General features: G+C 43.6%; 1 protein-coding gene across 1 annotated transcript in view; it reads left to right on the top strand.

Moving 5' to 3' along the window:
• The first annotated feature begins 16,454 nt into the window (after positions 1-16,454).
• The window catches only part of RHBDD1 (rhomboid domain containing 1), a 107,806-nt gene continuing 107,530 nt past the window's right edge, over positions 16,455-16,730 (top strand). Inside the window, exon 1 of the mRNA XM_075529381.1 lies at positions 16,455-16,547. The gene's annotated coding sequence lies outside the window, so the exon portion shown is untranslated. The remainder of the gene's footprint in view (positions 16,548-16,730) is intronic.

Genomic DNA, 16,730 nt, shown 5'->3' with positions numbered 1-16,730 from the left:
GCTTCTAGAGACCCCAGGGATGGGATAAAACTTCCCCTTTGGTTTCGGAAACTCTAACTCTTCAGGGGAGTTGAGAGCTTCTTCCTTCTCCATGGGAGAGGCTGGTGGTTTGGAGCCACTGACCTTGTGATTAGCTGCCCAGTGCATAATGACTACACAACCACCACAGGCCTAATAACTGCAATTCCAGCGTGTAAAATTTTTTTTCTGGACCATTGCTTTTTTTCCCATTAAAATATCATTTTATTGGGATCTCATACAGCTCTTATCAAAATCCATACATATAAAGCACATTTGTACATTCATTACCCTCATCATTTGCAAAACATTTGATCTCCACGTAAACCCCTGGCATCAGCTCATTTCCCCCACTCCCTCCCTGCTCCCCACTCCCTCATGAACCCTTGATAATTTATAAATTATTATTTTGTTATGCCTTACACTGCTCAATGTCTTCCTTAACCCACATTTCTGTTGTCTGTCCCCCAAGGAGGAGGTTATATGTAGATCCCTGTATTCGGTTCCCCTTTCTACCCCACCTTCCCTCTACCCTCCCGGTATCACCACTTTCACCACTTGTACTGAAGGGATCATCCGTCCTGGATTCCCTGTGTTTCCAGTTCCTATCTGTACCAGTGTACATCCTCTAGTCTAACCAGATTTGTAAGGTAGAATTGGGATCATGAGAGTGGCATGAGGAGGAAGCATTTAGGAACTAGAGGAAAGTTGTATGTTTTATCGTTGCTACACTGTACCCTGACTGGCTTGTCTACTCCCTGTAACCCTACCTTAAGGGGATGTCCAGATGCCTACAGATGGGCTTTGGGTCCCCACCCCACACTACTCCTCATTCTCAGTGATATGATTTTTGTTCTTTGATGCCTGATACCTCATCCCTTCGACACCTCATGACCACACAGGCTGGTGTGCTTCTTCCATGTAGGTTTTGTTGCTTCTGAGCTAGATGGCCGCTTGTTTACCTTCAAGCCTTTAGGACTCCAGATGCTATATCTTTTGATAGCCGGGCGCCATCAGCTTTCTTCACCACATTTGCTTATGCACCCATTTGTCTTCAGCAATCATATCGCGGAAGCGAAAATACATGATATGATTTTTTGTTTTTTGATATGTGATAACTGATCCCTTTGGCAGCCAGAATGTGTATTTTTAAATAGCTCCAAGCTAATTCCGAAGTAGATGTTATACAGCCATACTTTGATCAATACACTTTATGGATTTTCATTGATCTTTGGATCTGGACAGACAGAAGAATGAACAAATCTCTCTCAGAAGAAGTACATCATCACGAAAGTGCTAAACAACTGAGAATCATGATCTAGCAGAGTTGACATTTTGGTGTGGGGGGGGAGGGGTGGGGGGAGTGCAGCCACAATTCAATCCATAACAGACGTCATGTAGTCGAAAGCCCACACAAAAGAGGAGGGGCCTCAATGAAACAGATGTAGACAGTGGCTGTGGTCATGGGTTCAAACATCGTGAGGGGGCCAGAGGACCAGGCAACATCTTGTTCTGTTGTACATATAGAGAGTCACTAGGAGCCAGGACATGCTCCATGGCACCTCAGGGCCTTTTTAATGCTATATAAAGGCTACTGTGGAACATAGCTTTGGATTCTACTCTTCCTGGTTCCATCATGGTTCACAAAGCAAACCCAGGATGGACTGGACCTTGCAGAATGCGGGTACCTGAAATGATAACTGGAATGTGGAAAATTATGGGTCAAACCCTAGAAGGGGAAAATTGGGAGACGCACAGTGAGCTCCCCCAGGAGCCTGTTTGCCAGGACTGTGGAGAGCAGCACGCATTCAAAGCCATCCGATTGGCCACTATCTTGGAGCAGGACATGGTTGTTTCTCACTCTACCAGTCAAGAGTCTGCAACCTGCAGACTCCCCTTGTTTTCTACCCATTGTGAAAAACAACAAACAAACTCAGTGCCTCAAGTCAATTCTGATTCATAGCAACTCCTGGGCTAGGGGAAAACTGTCCCTGTGGGTATTCAAGACTGTCCATATTTGGGTGTAGAAAGCCTCACCTTTCCCCCAGGAGCAGCTGGTAGTTTCAAACTGCTGACCTTGAAGATAAGCAACTCAACGCATAACCATGATGCCACGAGGGTGCCTCAAGAATGACACAACTTCACTGGCTGGGAATTGAACCACAGGCTGTGGTGGTGAAAGCACCAAATTCTAGCCCCTAGACCACCAGGGAGAGGGAGACTAAGCTTATAGCAGGGCATTGTCCTATAGAATTCATAGTTTTCCCTGTTTGCCTATCATTCCAAGCACCCACATTTTCAAATTCTGGTCTTCATCTGCCAGGTGGAAGAACCAACCCAAAGTTGTGTTTGAAAGGATAAGAATTCAAAGCTATGAGATCATTTTAAAGGTCATTTCTAGCATTATCTGTTGCTTTTCCTTAAAGCAGACATTGTGGGAGCCAGGAGCCTGATGGCTAGACGTGGCCCCTGAGTTTTAGTTCAATTGGCCCATGTACTATTTTAAAAAATGAATTGTTAACATTAAATATTAAAAGATGCTACACATCTACATGTGAAATCCTAGTTTTCCTTCTAAAACTGGGAGCAGCAGGCTCCAATTCCCACATGGCCTTCATGACAATTGAGAAGCAGAGCCCACTTTTTGGAGGTTAGTTTTCCAGAAGCCCGTGACTCCATGGAATCTCCCTGACACCATGACCCAGTGTCAGCTGTCATTTGTCACCAGGAAGCTTCCAGTGCTTTCTTACAGTCAGCCCTCTTGGCTCATTTATATGACCTGCCGAGAGCCTCTAGGCAGTTGAGTTTGTGACCCCCTGTCTTCAGGGTACTTCAAAACCAATTGCTTTTGAGCAGTATTTGATGATGAAGACAGATATCCACATTCACACTTGTTCTACTACACTCTCCTGGGATGGCCATGCTATGCTCCTGGGCAGAATCTGAGCTAATTCATTTAACAAATGCCCATTAATCAACAGACGCTCCAATCTAACTCAAGTCATTCTTAGAGGCCGCATAGTTTTCCACGTCTAATTGATGTGCATATTTTATTTGGGAAACAACAAAATACAATAGAAAAAAAGCAGGGTGACTATGTGTGAAGACTCTTATTTTTATAGGAAACAAAGCTGCCACTGGCTGGTGGAGTGGCTGACTCATGGTCCTTTCCACCGGAATCCATTCTGATTGCAGTGTCCCTCAATGACGCTACCTTTTATGCCTCCTTTTAAAAAGTTACTTCCATTTAAGTCATTCAGGTAACTAAAATAAGAATTTTTTAAAACACTATACGGAATGCCACCTTCAATCAATCAATCGCATATACTTCACCAGCTGAGACTATTTAATGGGTCACATGTCTGTCCTATGACTCCCATCCCATACAAAATAAATCGTTAATAATATTTCATGTATTTTTCAGTAAGCACTTGAAAATAAAATATACTGGATTTTTTTTTCATGATACTGGGAGAAGCTGTGCCTGGTGCATTTTTGGTATATTCATAAAACCAGTGAGAGAATATTGTCATATTCTTCTTCCTATAAAATTTAAAATAAATAGCATGTGCCTGGCTCCATCTGATCCTGCGAGGACATTGTACAACTTTGTTCAGTCCTACTATTTTCTTTGTTTTCATTTTCCTTCTAGCGCTTAGTATCTCTCAATATTTAGACATGATCATAACTTTTTACTCTAAATTGTGTTATTTTAAGTTATGCATGGTTCTGTAATTTAGGGATTTCCTTTGTCCATAATTTTGATCTCTTCCTGTAGACTTTTAAGCAAAAAGATACATAAGGGGTCTTCAAAAAAAATCCCATTATCTTTTCATTGCATCCATCCACAAACCTTTTGAAGTCTCTTCTTATTTATTAAGGAGCCCTGGTGGTGCTGTAGAAGAGTCGTTGGGCCAATGCTTCAATCCCACCAATGGCTGTGAGGGAGAAAAATGAATCTGTCTGCTCCCATGGAGACATGGGATCTCAGAAAACCTATCCAAGGTCGCTATGTATGGGACTCCCCTTGATGGCCATTTATTGACCACTTTTAAAATAATTGGACATTTGCTTGCAGAAGGGCCACAGGGAGGAGATGAGCCAGTCAGAATGCAGGGTAGCAATGATGAAACATAGAATTTTCCTCTAGTTCTTGAATGCTTCCTTCCCCCACTAACATGATCCCAATTCTACCTTATAATCTGGCTGGACCAGAGGATGTACACTGGTACAGATAGGAACTGGAAATACAGGGAATCCAGGACAGATGATCCTTCAGGACCAGTGCTGAGAGTGGCCATAGTGGGAGGGTGGAGGGAAGGTGAGGGAGAAAGGGGGAACTGATTACAAGGATCTACATACAACCTCCTCCCTGGGGAACGGACAGCGGAGAAGTGGGTGAAGGGAGACATTGGACGGTGTAAGATATGACAAAATAATAATAATTTATAAATTATCAATGTTTCATGGGGGAAGGGAAAGAGGGGAGGGAGGGGGAAATGAGGAGCTGATACCAAGGGCTCAAGTAGAAAGCAAATGTTTTGAGAATGAGGAGGGAAACAAATGTACAAACGTGCTTGACACAATGGATGAATGTATGGATTGTGATAAGAGTTGTACAAGCCCCCAGCAAAATGATTTTTTTTAAAGTTAACTCATAATAGAGAACCAAGAGAGATTAGTATCTTGAGGCTGATGGATGAAAGTTTTGAAAAAATGAAGGCAAGATCAAATGTTTTAGATGAAACGATGGGTCCAATCATCTTAAAATTAGATCTGACGTTGTGACAGTATGAAAATTATTACTAAAGTTCATGAGAATATTTTTCAGGGAGTTGTTGTGGATAAAAATTAGATGAGGGTGAATTTGAGAGATGAGTTTCCTTCAACAAACTAATAGGGGATACCTTGCTTAGATCCTAGTAACATAGTAGGGGGGAAAAACAACGATTCATTCAATACATATTTGATTATATTATTCTTATATGTGATTTAAAAAAACATCTATTTTCTCTAACCCAAAATACAGCAAAGTTGCGTGTTTTATTTCTTTTTTGTTTTCCTATGAGATGAAAGCTTTAAAATGATACCATTGTATAAAGTCAGCAATTATGGTGATTCCTTATTTGTATCTGAAAACCTTATCTTGCCTCTGGCTCAGCAACTGTGCTAGTCACCTTTTCACTTCTTATTGTCCCTCTTGGGCCACCCCCACTGTCCTCCCCTGCCCCCAACTCCATTGTAATATTCCCCGCTCTGGGGCCTCCAAAGGTGGCCTCCAAAGGGAGCTGCTAATCACAAGGTCAGCGGATCAATCTCGCCAGCTGCTCCAGGGGAGAAAGAGGAAGCTATCTACTCCGAAAAGATTGATAATCTTAGAAACCCAAAGGGACAATCCTACCCTGGAATCCACTCAAGGACAGCGGGTTCTTTTGTTGTGTTGAGAACCTGCTATTTACCGCTTCCCCTGCTGTAAATCTTAGTATCTTAAAAATGCATAAATAGTGAGAGACCTTGAACTAATTTCCTGTCCTTCCCTCCCCTTACAGTGAGACAATTATATTTCTGAAAAAAGTTGAATGACTCACTCAAAGCAGCGGAGCTAGAATGGGGGGCTGGAAACCATGCTCTATGCACTTTCCAATTTTCTGCGCACATTTTGGTACATTATAAGCCAGAAACATTAGAAACAAAAACCTCTATTAAGTCCCACAAGCGCTTTATGTGGCAGTAATTTCCACCGCCACCCATGAGACTCATTTCTTCCCCCTTCCTGGAAACGTGCTCCTTTATAGCTGATATTACAATCATTCAAGCAATTAATTTTAAGGCTCTGGACTCCTATTTAGTCAAGTAAGTTAAACATTGTGTTGGGTTCTGTTCTTTTGTGCTCCGGAAGAAATTTAAGAGTCACCTTGGCCCAAAGGGTCAATTTGTCTTCTGTTCTTTTGCAATTGTTGGCGATTCCGTTGTTTGATAGATGGAGGGTTGGCCCCAGGCATTTGGATGGGGGCATAAACATGGATAAAACAGCCAGGTCGATTCACCTTGGAACGTGAAGAGGAATAAGATGAATCAATTCTTGAAAGCGAATTGGTGTGTTTTAGGGAAACCCACTGAAGCAAAAACCAAAGCCATTGCTGTGGAATCGAGAGTCCACACAACAGAGCTGGACACTCCCTGATGGTTCCCAAGACTGGGAGCTCAACCGCTGCAAACAAGCAGCTCTCATCTTCAGCTAGCAGAGTGGCTGCTGAGTTTTAGCCTTTAGCCTTTTAGTTAACTTTTTAGTTACTAGCCTGAGGTTTACCTCATTGTACTCCTAGGGCTCCTTATATTGAAGGGAAAGGGTATCGCATTTAGAATTTATGTTCAAATTATCCGTGAGTGTATATTTACGTATGTGCACACCTGTATGCACAGCACCAAGAGGAGGCTTCTCTACTTCACAGGTCAGGAGTCAGAATTCACTTGATGACAGGGAGGTTGTTTTATACACACATACACGCACACATATGCTGTATTTTGTTGCGATGCTCTGACTCATAGAGACCCCACAGGACAAAGTAGAACTGCCCCATAGAGTCTCCTAGGCTGTTCTTCTTCACAGGGGAGCAGGTTGTCAGGTCTTTCTGTAGAGCCATGGGTGAGTTTAAACCTTAGCTGCCAAGGTCTTAACCACTGCACCTTAGCGTGTACACACACACATACAATAAACTCACTGCCCTGAGTCCTTCCTGCCTTACTAGACAGAGGAGAATGGCTTCTGTGGAGTAGACAGCCTCATGTGTCTCCTGTGGAGCACCTAGTGGTTTTGAACTGCTGCCCTTGAATTTAGCAGCCCAAGGAACCATGCCACATGGGTTCCTTGGCTGATGTATGTACATACTCATATAGATGGAGAGAGACTAGGACAAAATAAATATTTAGAGGATCTCGTGACATGAGTACAGAAATCCTCTGTACTGTGTTTGCCAGTTTTCTATAAGTCTGCAGTTATTTAAACAAAGAAACAGCGATTGGCAGCATGAAAACTTGTCTGACCTGGCACTCACTGGATGTCGGGCACCTTTATAATTTAAGAAAAATAAACAGTGGACTACACAAAATCTCTTTCCACATATATTCCCAGATCAGTGCCAATGAAGCCATTATTTAATAACTTAATTGATATAGCGCTGAATGAACAAATCCCCAAGGAAGAAAATGCTTTGGTTTAAAATCAGGTGTTTTCTATTAAAACAGAAAACAGCAAAAGATTAAGTTGTGTGAAGTGACGCTCGTGGTGCCTGTCTAAGACCCCCCCTACTTCCTTCTCCCTCCCCTTGGCTTCCAGTTTTCCTTGCCCTTTTGGAGTAAATGAAGGAGCCCTGGTGGCACTGTGGGTTAGGCACTGGCCTTTTAACAGAAAGATCAGCATTTCAAATGGATCCCCCCATACCCACCCCGGGCTCCCAAGGAGAAAGATGAAGCTGGCTATTCCTGTAAAGATGTACAGTCTTGGAAAGCCTATGGAGCGGTTCTACCATGTCCTACAGGACCACTCTGGGTGGGAGCCAGAATACAGGTAATAGGTTTATTTTTGTTTTATTGTGGTAAATTGGGAAGACTCTTGGCAATAATGATGCAAATTCTTCGACTGTGTCTGTCTTTGGCTCTTTCCATCCAAAAGTCTGCTGCCTCTACTTCCTCCTAAGTCACTTCCCTGGCCTACTACAGACAGGTGGCCAGGCCAACCAATTCATTGTCTTTCCACTGAAATTCATTCTCATTTAAATATTCCATCAATGGCCCTGCATTTTAAACATGGTAGGGCTCACTGTGGATGGGATGGCCTTTGGGGAAGGGCTTTTAGTTATCAGTCAGCAGGTAGCAGAGACAGGGCTGAGTGTATGTGGGAGGAGGCATGCTTGCATGTCCTCCAAAGTCCTGCCTGGAGTCACGTACAGACAGACTTCAACCTCCTGGAAAGCTGGGTCTAAAGGCCTCTACTACTTCTACCACCACAGCCCCTGACATTCTGATGCACATTCCTTGTTGAGCAATTTGTTTTGTTCCAGCAAATGCTCATAACTCTCCCTTTCCCGAGAATTCATTATCTAAATTAGTTTTTCATGAAGCTCATACCCAGAGCTCATGATACAAACCTGCCAGGTCTGAGGGGATGAGACGTAGGAAGGCTCCGCAGAGGTCTCCGGGGCATATAGGAAGCAGGAGTTGGCAGTTTCCCAGTAAGATTATCCATTGTCGTCATCGTGGATACATCGGTATTTTACTTAATATGAAAACAGAAGTGGTGGCTGCAGATGGTAAAAAAATGCTTTTAGAGGAATGATTATTAAAAATACACTGTTTATTTAGGATTTAAGCTTTGATAGAAATAGAAATTTGTAAACAGCATTTTATTATTATCCTATAAGCGTGAGCACAATGGGACAGCTGTAAACCCTATTTAGTTTTTAGATAATAATCATGAGGGGAAATAAGATTAAGTGTGATTTATACAAAACACTCAATAGAAAGATACTTCCTAGAATTAAAAAAAAGTTGGCAATTGAAAGAAAAATATTCAAAATGATTCAGAAATGGATTGGGAATGGCTGTTCTTTTCTTTTTTTAATTCTTTGGAAAATGAATGAAACAAGGGAGCCTTTATGTAAACAGGCTCACAAGAAAACCTGAAATGACCTTTCCTGTGTTCGATGATGCATTCAATGGACAGGTGTTAGACATTTAATATTGAGAAGTAGAAACCATGTACTAGAAAGAATGCTTAAACCACGAGTCCCACTGCCACGATGTATAAGCTTTGGTATTTCTTTAGATACTCTGACCCTTTGGTTCTTCACTAATAAAATGGAGGTTCTGGCCCAAGACCGATAGGAGTTGGCTATTCCAATTACAATATTCTTCTGGAGTACAGTCAACAATAGACAAGAGATGTTCTGAGATCAAATCATGCATAGGGCCTGGACAGTTAAGTAACTTATTAGGGGTTTGGTCTTCATAACAATGGGAAACCATTGAAGGCTTTGGAGCAGGCGTCCTCAAGCTACATCCCGCGGGCCATATGCGGCCCGCAGAGGACATTTATCCAGGCTGCTGGGTTTTGGGTTTTTTTTGCCCCATTTTTTTTTTTTACTTAAAAATAAGATATGTGCAGTGTGCATAGGAATTTGTTCCTAGTTTTTTTTTAAACTATAGTCTGGCCCTCCAATGAGTCTGAGGGACAGTGAACTGGATCCCCATTTAAAAAGTTTGAGGAGCCCTGCTTTGGAGTATGAGAAAGAGTTGATTGCACTTGTGGTTTGGAATGAATACTTTGATGGCAGTGGGATCTTGTTGTTAGGCGCTGTCAACTCGGTTCCTACACAGTGACCCTGTGCACAAATGTGCCAAACACTGTCCTGTCCTGGGCCATCGTCACAGTTATGTTTGAACCCATCGTTGCAGCCACGATGTCAATCCACCTTGTCAAAGATCTTTCTTTCTCTGCCCCTTTCTGTTACCAAGCATAATGGAAAAGGACATCCCGCAGTGTCATCTTAGAGGGAACTATAGGAGCAAACAGTGATCAGCCACAAACCAATTAGAAGTTGATCGCAATCCTCCAAAGAAGATTGTGAGCGTTTAGATTGTAACCAGGCAATGGGGGCGGTTATCTTGTCAGATGCCGTGAAGATATTAAATACAAGGAAGTTTGAAAAGAGCCCCTTGATTTAACAACACAATTCCCTTAGCAAAATATGTGTGTGTGAAGAGAGAGTGGGAAATAATTGGACTCAGTATCTTTGTTTTTTAGACCCAATATCTTAAAGAGTGGGGGAGCAAACAGAGAGGTTGGGTGCACACAGTATTTTGTGGAAGTTGGATGAAGGCAGGAACAGAGTAGTAGTAATTAGTAGTAATTAGTGGAAAAGGTGGGGAGGACTTGGCTTAGTCATCTACCCTGTAGACTGGGGACCACTCTTCAGAAAAGATGATTAGGAATTGTATGACCACCGATTGAGGTTTTACTCCTCTAACCTGTGGTATGAGAGGAGTATAATTTCTTTCTCAGCTTACTGGAATTAATCACAAAGCCATGCTGACTTTGGAACACGACAATATACATTACAGATATAAGGGTTTTTTTGTGGGGGGAGAATGGACCAGTGGTCAGTGTAAGATATGAAAATAATAATTTATAACTTATCAAGGGGTCACAAGGGGAGGGGAGAGAGGGTAAAAAAGAGGAGCTGTAACAAGGGCTCAATAGAAAGTAATTGTCTAGAAAGTAGTGGCAACATATGTTCACATATGCTTGATACAATTGATGTATATATTGTTATAAGAGTTTGTAAGAGCCCCCAATATAATGATCTTTTAATATATTTTTTTAAAGAATCCGCTTATAGCATTGTTGGTGGTTTTGATTCTGTGAGTTTTTAACCCCATTCCTTTTTCAGGGGGGGTCCTGGTAACTCAGTGGGTTAAGCAGTGGGCTGCTAATGGAACAGATGGCCAAGTTCAAAACCACTGACTGCTCCACAGGATAAAGAGCTGGCAGTCAGCTTCCATGAAAATTCACAGTCCAGGAAATCCTGGAGGGCAGTTTCATCTCTGTCCTACAGGGTCATTATAGGCTGGAAATCTACTTGACAGCAGTGGGTCCTTTTTCTGAGCGCTTTAAAGAAAAATGTCATTCTTTATGTCCAGAAAAAATTGAATGAGACGTTAGTGCCTTGCAAAGCTGCTGTGTGTGGGCTAGCAAGTAGTCTGGGCTCTGCAGGTCCCCTAGTCCCTCCTCTTCTCAACTGCCATTTCCTCCACCCTGATGACCAGGAAGCCACCCCTCCCGAGATCCTCCTGAGTACAAGTCCCAGGAGCTTTCCCTGATAGATTCACCCGTTATAGTCCTCTTGGGTGATACCAGGCAGGGAGGAGGAGGATCTGGGCTATTCATCCACCATGTCGATTGGGCACTAGTCTGCAGAAAAGAGTTTAGGAAGTAGTAGGTCGCTAGCTTAGGAACAGGGGCTTGTCTCTCCCATGCCTGCAAAGGCCCCCATAGAGGAGGTTGGAAAGAAGTCAGTCAATCATTAGAGACTAATAGGAGAAACCCAGAACTGAGCATGCTCATACACAAGTACCCCTGAGCCAGGTGGGAGGTACACCTGGGCACCCAAACTAGCCCAGGCTCATGACATGATGCAGGCGGGTATAACACTGCCAATGAGGTCAATCAATACCTTCGATCATGCCTCCCCTGGCCATGGGGTGGGCACGCTCCAGCACTCTCGCTTCCCCTCTCACTTTCTTGTCCCTCGCTCACTTGCTCTCTTGACCTCTCCTGGGATTCCCCAGTTCCGCATGTGTGGGTGTTCTTGTCATGATTTTTCAGGTCCAGTTGTGAACCCCAGCTTGGTTTCTGCACAGCTGGGCACACTTCCCAGAAATAGCATGTACCCTTTGGAGACTGTAAAAACGTAATTGGATCACAAAACGAACGTGCTTTGACGTGAATTCTTTCCACATGCAAAGCGAAGACCCACTCCAGAAATCTAACAGAAGTGCATGAAGACAGATTGAAGTTTGACTCTCTGACATCCCAATATGGGAGATGAACTGCCTGCAGTATGGCTAAAAACCAAGGAGTGGCTTGAGTTTAAGCATTAAGTTGGAAGCAATCAAATATCCGCAGAATAAAACGCACATAACTTTAGTGTTATCATAGCTCTTGGTTCCATTAGATTAATTGAGAGTTGGTTTGTACAAATTGGTAGGCTATTACAATAATGTGCATAATCATGTCAGGATAATTAACCATGGCTGATCTATGCAAGTGCATGGCTCCTATGTGTAGTTTTGGTAGCAACATTTTTCTCATTGTTTGGCTGAACACAATCATGATGGAGTCTGCATTTTAAATTTTTCTTTCTTTTTTTTATAACATTTTATTAGGGGCTAATACAACTCTTATCACAATCCATACATATACATACATCAATTGTATAAAGCACATCTGTACATTCTTTGCCCTAATCATTTTCACAGCATTTGCTCTCCACTTAAGCCCTTTGCATCAGGTCCTCTTTTTTTCCCCCTCCCTCCCCACTCCCCCATCCCTCATGAGCCCTTGATAATTTATAGATTGTTATTTTGTCATATCTTGCCCTGTCCGGAGTCTCCCTTCACCCCTGCTCTGCCGTCTGTCTCCCAGGGAGGAGGTCACATGTAGATCCTTATAATTGTTTCCCCCTTTCCAACCCACTCACCCTCTACTCTCCTATTACATTTTTCTTTTAAAGTAAGGGGAGACCACTTGAATTCTAAAGCCCTCGTTTCTAGATAAAGACTAAAAGGAAGACAACAATCATAATAGTTTCTAAGACAAGTCCACTAAGCATTCTCTCATCTCTCCACCTCAGATCAATCTCTTCTTCCTTTAAGTCCCCAAATTTAACTAGACTTCACTTTGAGCACTTTTCTACGGAGCCTTGTTGACATTTAGAAGGTCCTATAATATACGCTGCATTCTCACAAGAATAATGCCTTTACCAAATATGGTGAAGCCCGCTTTGCTCTTTCCTGTTGAGTTGGTTCCAACTCATGTGACCCTACATCCAGTAGAAACAAGACACTGTCCCGTGATGCACCAGGTCTGTTTGAGCGCATGGTTGCAACTACTGTATCAATCCATCTCTTTGAGAACCTTCTTTCTCACTGATGCTCTGCTTTACCAAGCATGACATCTTTCTCCAGAGATTGATCCCTCCTGATGACAGGAGTGAAATAAGAGATGAAGTCTTATTATACTTGCTTTTAGGTCACCTCTAAGAAGCCTTTGCTTAACTCAGGGTCACAAAGATTTTCTTCTTAAAACTTTTATGATATTAACTCTACCATTTCAGCCTGGATTGTTAATGGCAATGCATAGAAATATAAAAAAAAACATTAGGGTTGCTTTTGTATCCTGTGTGAAACCTATTAATTTTACGAGTTTTAATGTGTATGCGCTTTCCTTAAATTTTTCTACATACAGAATCAGGTTGTCTGTGAGTAAACACAGTTTTGCTTCATCCTGAGTTGGTTCTGACTCAGGGCACATCCAGGTGCGTCGCTGAATTGTGCTCTGGAGGGTGTTCAAGGGCTGATTCTGGGGGAAAGCAGACAGCAGGTCTTCCCTCCCCCCCCCCCACTGGCTCCTCCAAACTTGATTAGCAACTAAAGAAGTTAACAGTTTGCACCATCCACGGATAGCTCTCTTCAATATGATGACTTTCATTTCTTTTGTTTGATGTTAATTTGTTGGAACTGGAGCCAATTCTGCCACATCGTGACCCCCTGGGTGGTCAGAATAGCATTTCCCAATAGGGCTTTCACCTGCTGACCTTTTCTAGCAGTTGACAGGCCTGTCTCCTGAGAGGCCTCTGGGTAGTCTGCTAGCGGTCTAGCAGGGACTTCTCACTTAGCCATTGCAATCTCCTGCTGTTCCTGTTCCCATGGTCTACTACTTACTGGTCACTGCCGCTGTTGCTGGTCTTGTATCATCAGCATAACACACCATGCAATCTTGCCCTCCTCTTTTATCCAAGCCAAACCAACTCACTGCCTTCTGGGTCATGCCGACTCGTAGTGACCCGTGGGACGGGCAGAACTGCTCCCGGGCGTCTTCGCGACGGTAAGTTGTTTTTATGACGCTACAGGGCTCTCCCCAACTTGTACACAGCTCTTACGTTGTTCAGTTTCCAGCCTTTTTCCACAGGAAGAGACCTACCCTTCTTTGGGCCACAGCAAACACTTGATTCCCTAAAAGTAACTGGTTGGAGATCAAAATAATATTCGCCCTTAAACGGGAGCCGAGGATTTGCATGATTTTGCTTGATATTATACCTTCCATCAGGGTTCTGAAATAATATTCATTTGCCCTCATGCCAGTTCAAATCCTGGGTGGATGGATTGGATAAGAAAATCGTTTACCTCAAGTCTTCTGCTTCTAGACAAGCGTCACCTCTTAGCAGCACCCATCAAATCCATGATTGTTTGCTCTGCTGGCCTTTGACAAACTAGGAAGTTAGATAATTTGATGCGTTCTCTTACTCAAGGTGCAAACTGTGAATCATGTGGCCTTTCTCCTAATTAAAATCATGAAAACATTTTTAGCTTTTAGGAATAATTTTACAAGGTAACAAAACTTGCATACCTCTAATGTTCAAAGGACTTATTCTTGCACTGATTCCTTAATATTTTGAGCCTGGTCTCAATGAAAAAGGATATTGTTGAATGCTCCACATGTTAATATTCAAATACTTAATTATCATTCAAGTGATGCTTGTCAATTCCAGTGATACAACATGCTAATTTCAATAGGAATGCAAAAGAAAAAACACACCCCAACACTGGGTCTACTGAATGAATCACGTAAGCCAAAAGAAGTCATTAAAAAAAGAAGCTAGATTTTTCTGTCCTTTTTTCCTATGGAATTCTTCCCTGATTGTTTTTGAAATTTGATATAACTGTCTATATATAGTCTTCATCTCTGCATATAATTCCATTTATATGAGATGACTGCATTAAGAGTTCTTGATTTGTAGCCCCTTTAAGAGCACCTCTGTATTTGATGTATTAAAATCAAGGCAAGAGAAAATTGCAATTATAGAAAGGTACAGAGGGTCTTAAGAGTAGAAGGTGGGATTAGAGTTGACTTGCTGGTTAGATGATAGATCAGAAAGTCCAGCAGAGACCCCTGCCTTTTCAGACAAAAAAATTTCCTTCCTAGGGAAACCTTCTTTCTTTCTTTTTTAAAAAAAATCATTTTATTGGGGGCTTGTACAACTCTTATCACAATCCATCCATCCATCCATTGTGTCAAGCACATTTGTACATTTATTGGCCTCATCATTCTCAAAACATTTGCTCTCTACTTGAGCCCTTGGTATCAGCTCATTTTCCCCTCCCTCCCTGTTCCCCCCTCCCTCATGAACCCTTGATAATTTATAGATTATTATTTTTCATATTTTACACTGTCCAACGTCAGCCTTCACCCACTTTTCTGTTGTGTATCCCCCAGGGAGGAGGTTATATGTAGATCCTAGAGAAACCTTATTTCTATAAGCAGTTTGACTTCTTTATTTTTCCCAGGTCAATGAACTTATTTCTAGGAATGCAGTTCCTTGTCAGCCAAGCTTTCTGCTTTTGGAAGGGGTATTTTTTATAAAACCCAAGGAATACTTGCAAATTTGCTAAGAATTTTCTCTCTTGCTTTAGTCTGTTAGATCCTCCACATACAAGTGAAATTTTCATTTCAATTCCAAACTCCAAAGAAATGTTTCTGTGAATAGTGGCTGAGATGAGGGTTAGTGCTTTCAAGACACGATAGCCCAAAGATAATCAGAACTTGTGAGTTTGTGTTTGCTGTAGATCGCTAGCTAAACAGATGCCATGGCTGCAACAAGCACGGGGCAGTGGAAAACTCCCTTCAGCGTTTGGCTTCCTGGCAAAGGGCAATCTCTGGCCTAGTTGTTAGAAATTTTCCTATCAAATAGTAAGCTCATTTTTGGGGTGTGTTTTCGTGTCATAGGAAATAAAAACAGCCGCCCCGCATTTAACTTAACTTGAAACTTACAACTGGCAATAAAACTCGTTCCAGGGTAGAAGCAAAAAGGTCATTACAAAGGCCACAAATGGTACCTCTCTCAGAAGTCCTTAAACAAGACCAACAGTGAGAAAGGTAGCCTGGGCTCTAGGTGTGGGAGGCAGGTTTACTGGTTTGTTCCTGTTAGGTGCCATAGCGGTGGTTCTGACCCATAGCAATCCTGTGCTCAACGGATCGAAACACAGGCCGGTCCTGGGCCATCCTCACAATTTCTCCTATGGCCGAACCAGTCTGATGGGCCTCTTTTACATCCTGACACTGAGATGCGCACCCAGGCAGGCGCGTGATAGAATGGTGGGCGTTTGTCTCTTCCATCAGGCAATTCCCAGGGATCCAGGAAGTGCCAGCCTGTTAACTGGAAATTGGGACTAACCATTGGGGCTCAGCAGAGGCAGACCCCCAAACAGGGAAGCCCAGAAGCATCAGGACCCAAAGGATGAGGACCTGATCGCAAGAACACACCTTCGGGCTTGCCCGGCGGGGACCACTTTCTTCCAGGTGGGACCAGAAAGGCACAGCAGGTTCATGCAATTTACGTGCGGCAGGTGACTTATGGCCGCAAGGAATACGATTCTGCACGTTCCCTACAGGGCTCGGCGGCTGAGAACCCGTGCGAGCTCTCCGCGCGGCATCCGCCAAGGTCTTTCTCCAGCTGCAACGCGCAACCCAGGAGCCCAGCCCGCTGCCAGGAGGGCGCGGGGCCGAACTGCGCACGCGTGCGGCCAGGCCACCCGCTGGACGCCCCTCGACGCTGCCCGAGCGCCGTCCCTAGCCAGCCACGCCCCCATGCTGCTTTCGCCGGCAGTGAGGAGGCGGAGCGGACGAGGACGTCCGTGCGCGATGACGTAATGCGTGCGCCCGAAACGTGGGGACGCAAGCGAGTTCATTGAGCGTGAGTTTTAGCGTCGCCTTGGCTTTGCTCGCGCTGTGGACTCTGCGCGGTGCTGCTCTCTTCCAGGGGCCGGCGGCGGGACCGGAGCGCGGGGCGGCGGGGCGGCGGGGTGGCGAGCGGCGCTTCTGGGGCCGCGGTCGCCTGTTCCGGGTCCGGGGCGGGAGGGCGTGTCCTGAGGCGAGG

This window comes from Tenrec ecaudatus, chromosome 13 (genome assembly GCF_050624435.1).
Source record: "Tenrec ecaudatus isolate mTenEca1 chromosome 13, mTenEca1.hap1, whole genome shotgun sequence".
Classification (NCBI taxonomy): Eukaryota; Metazoa; Chordata; class Mammalia; order Afrosoricida; family Tenrecidae; genus Tenrec; species Tenrec ecaudatus.
The sequence above is the reverse complement of the archived record's forward strand: the minus strand, read 5'-3'. Positions and strand labels throughout refer to the sequence as shown.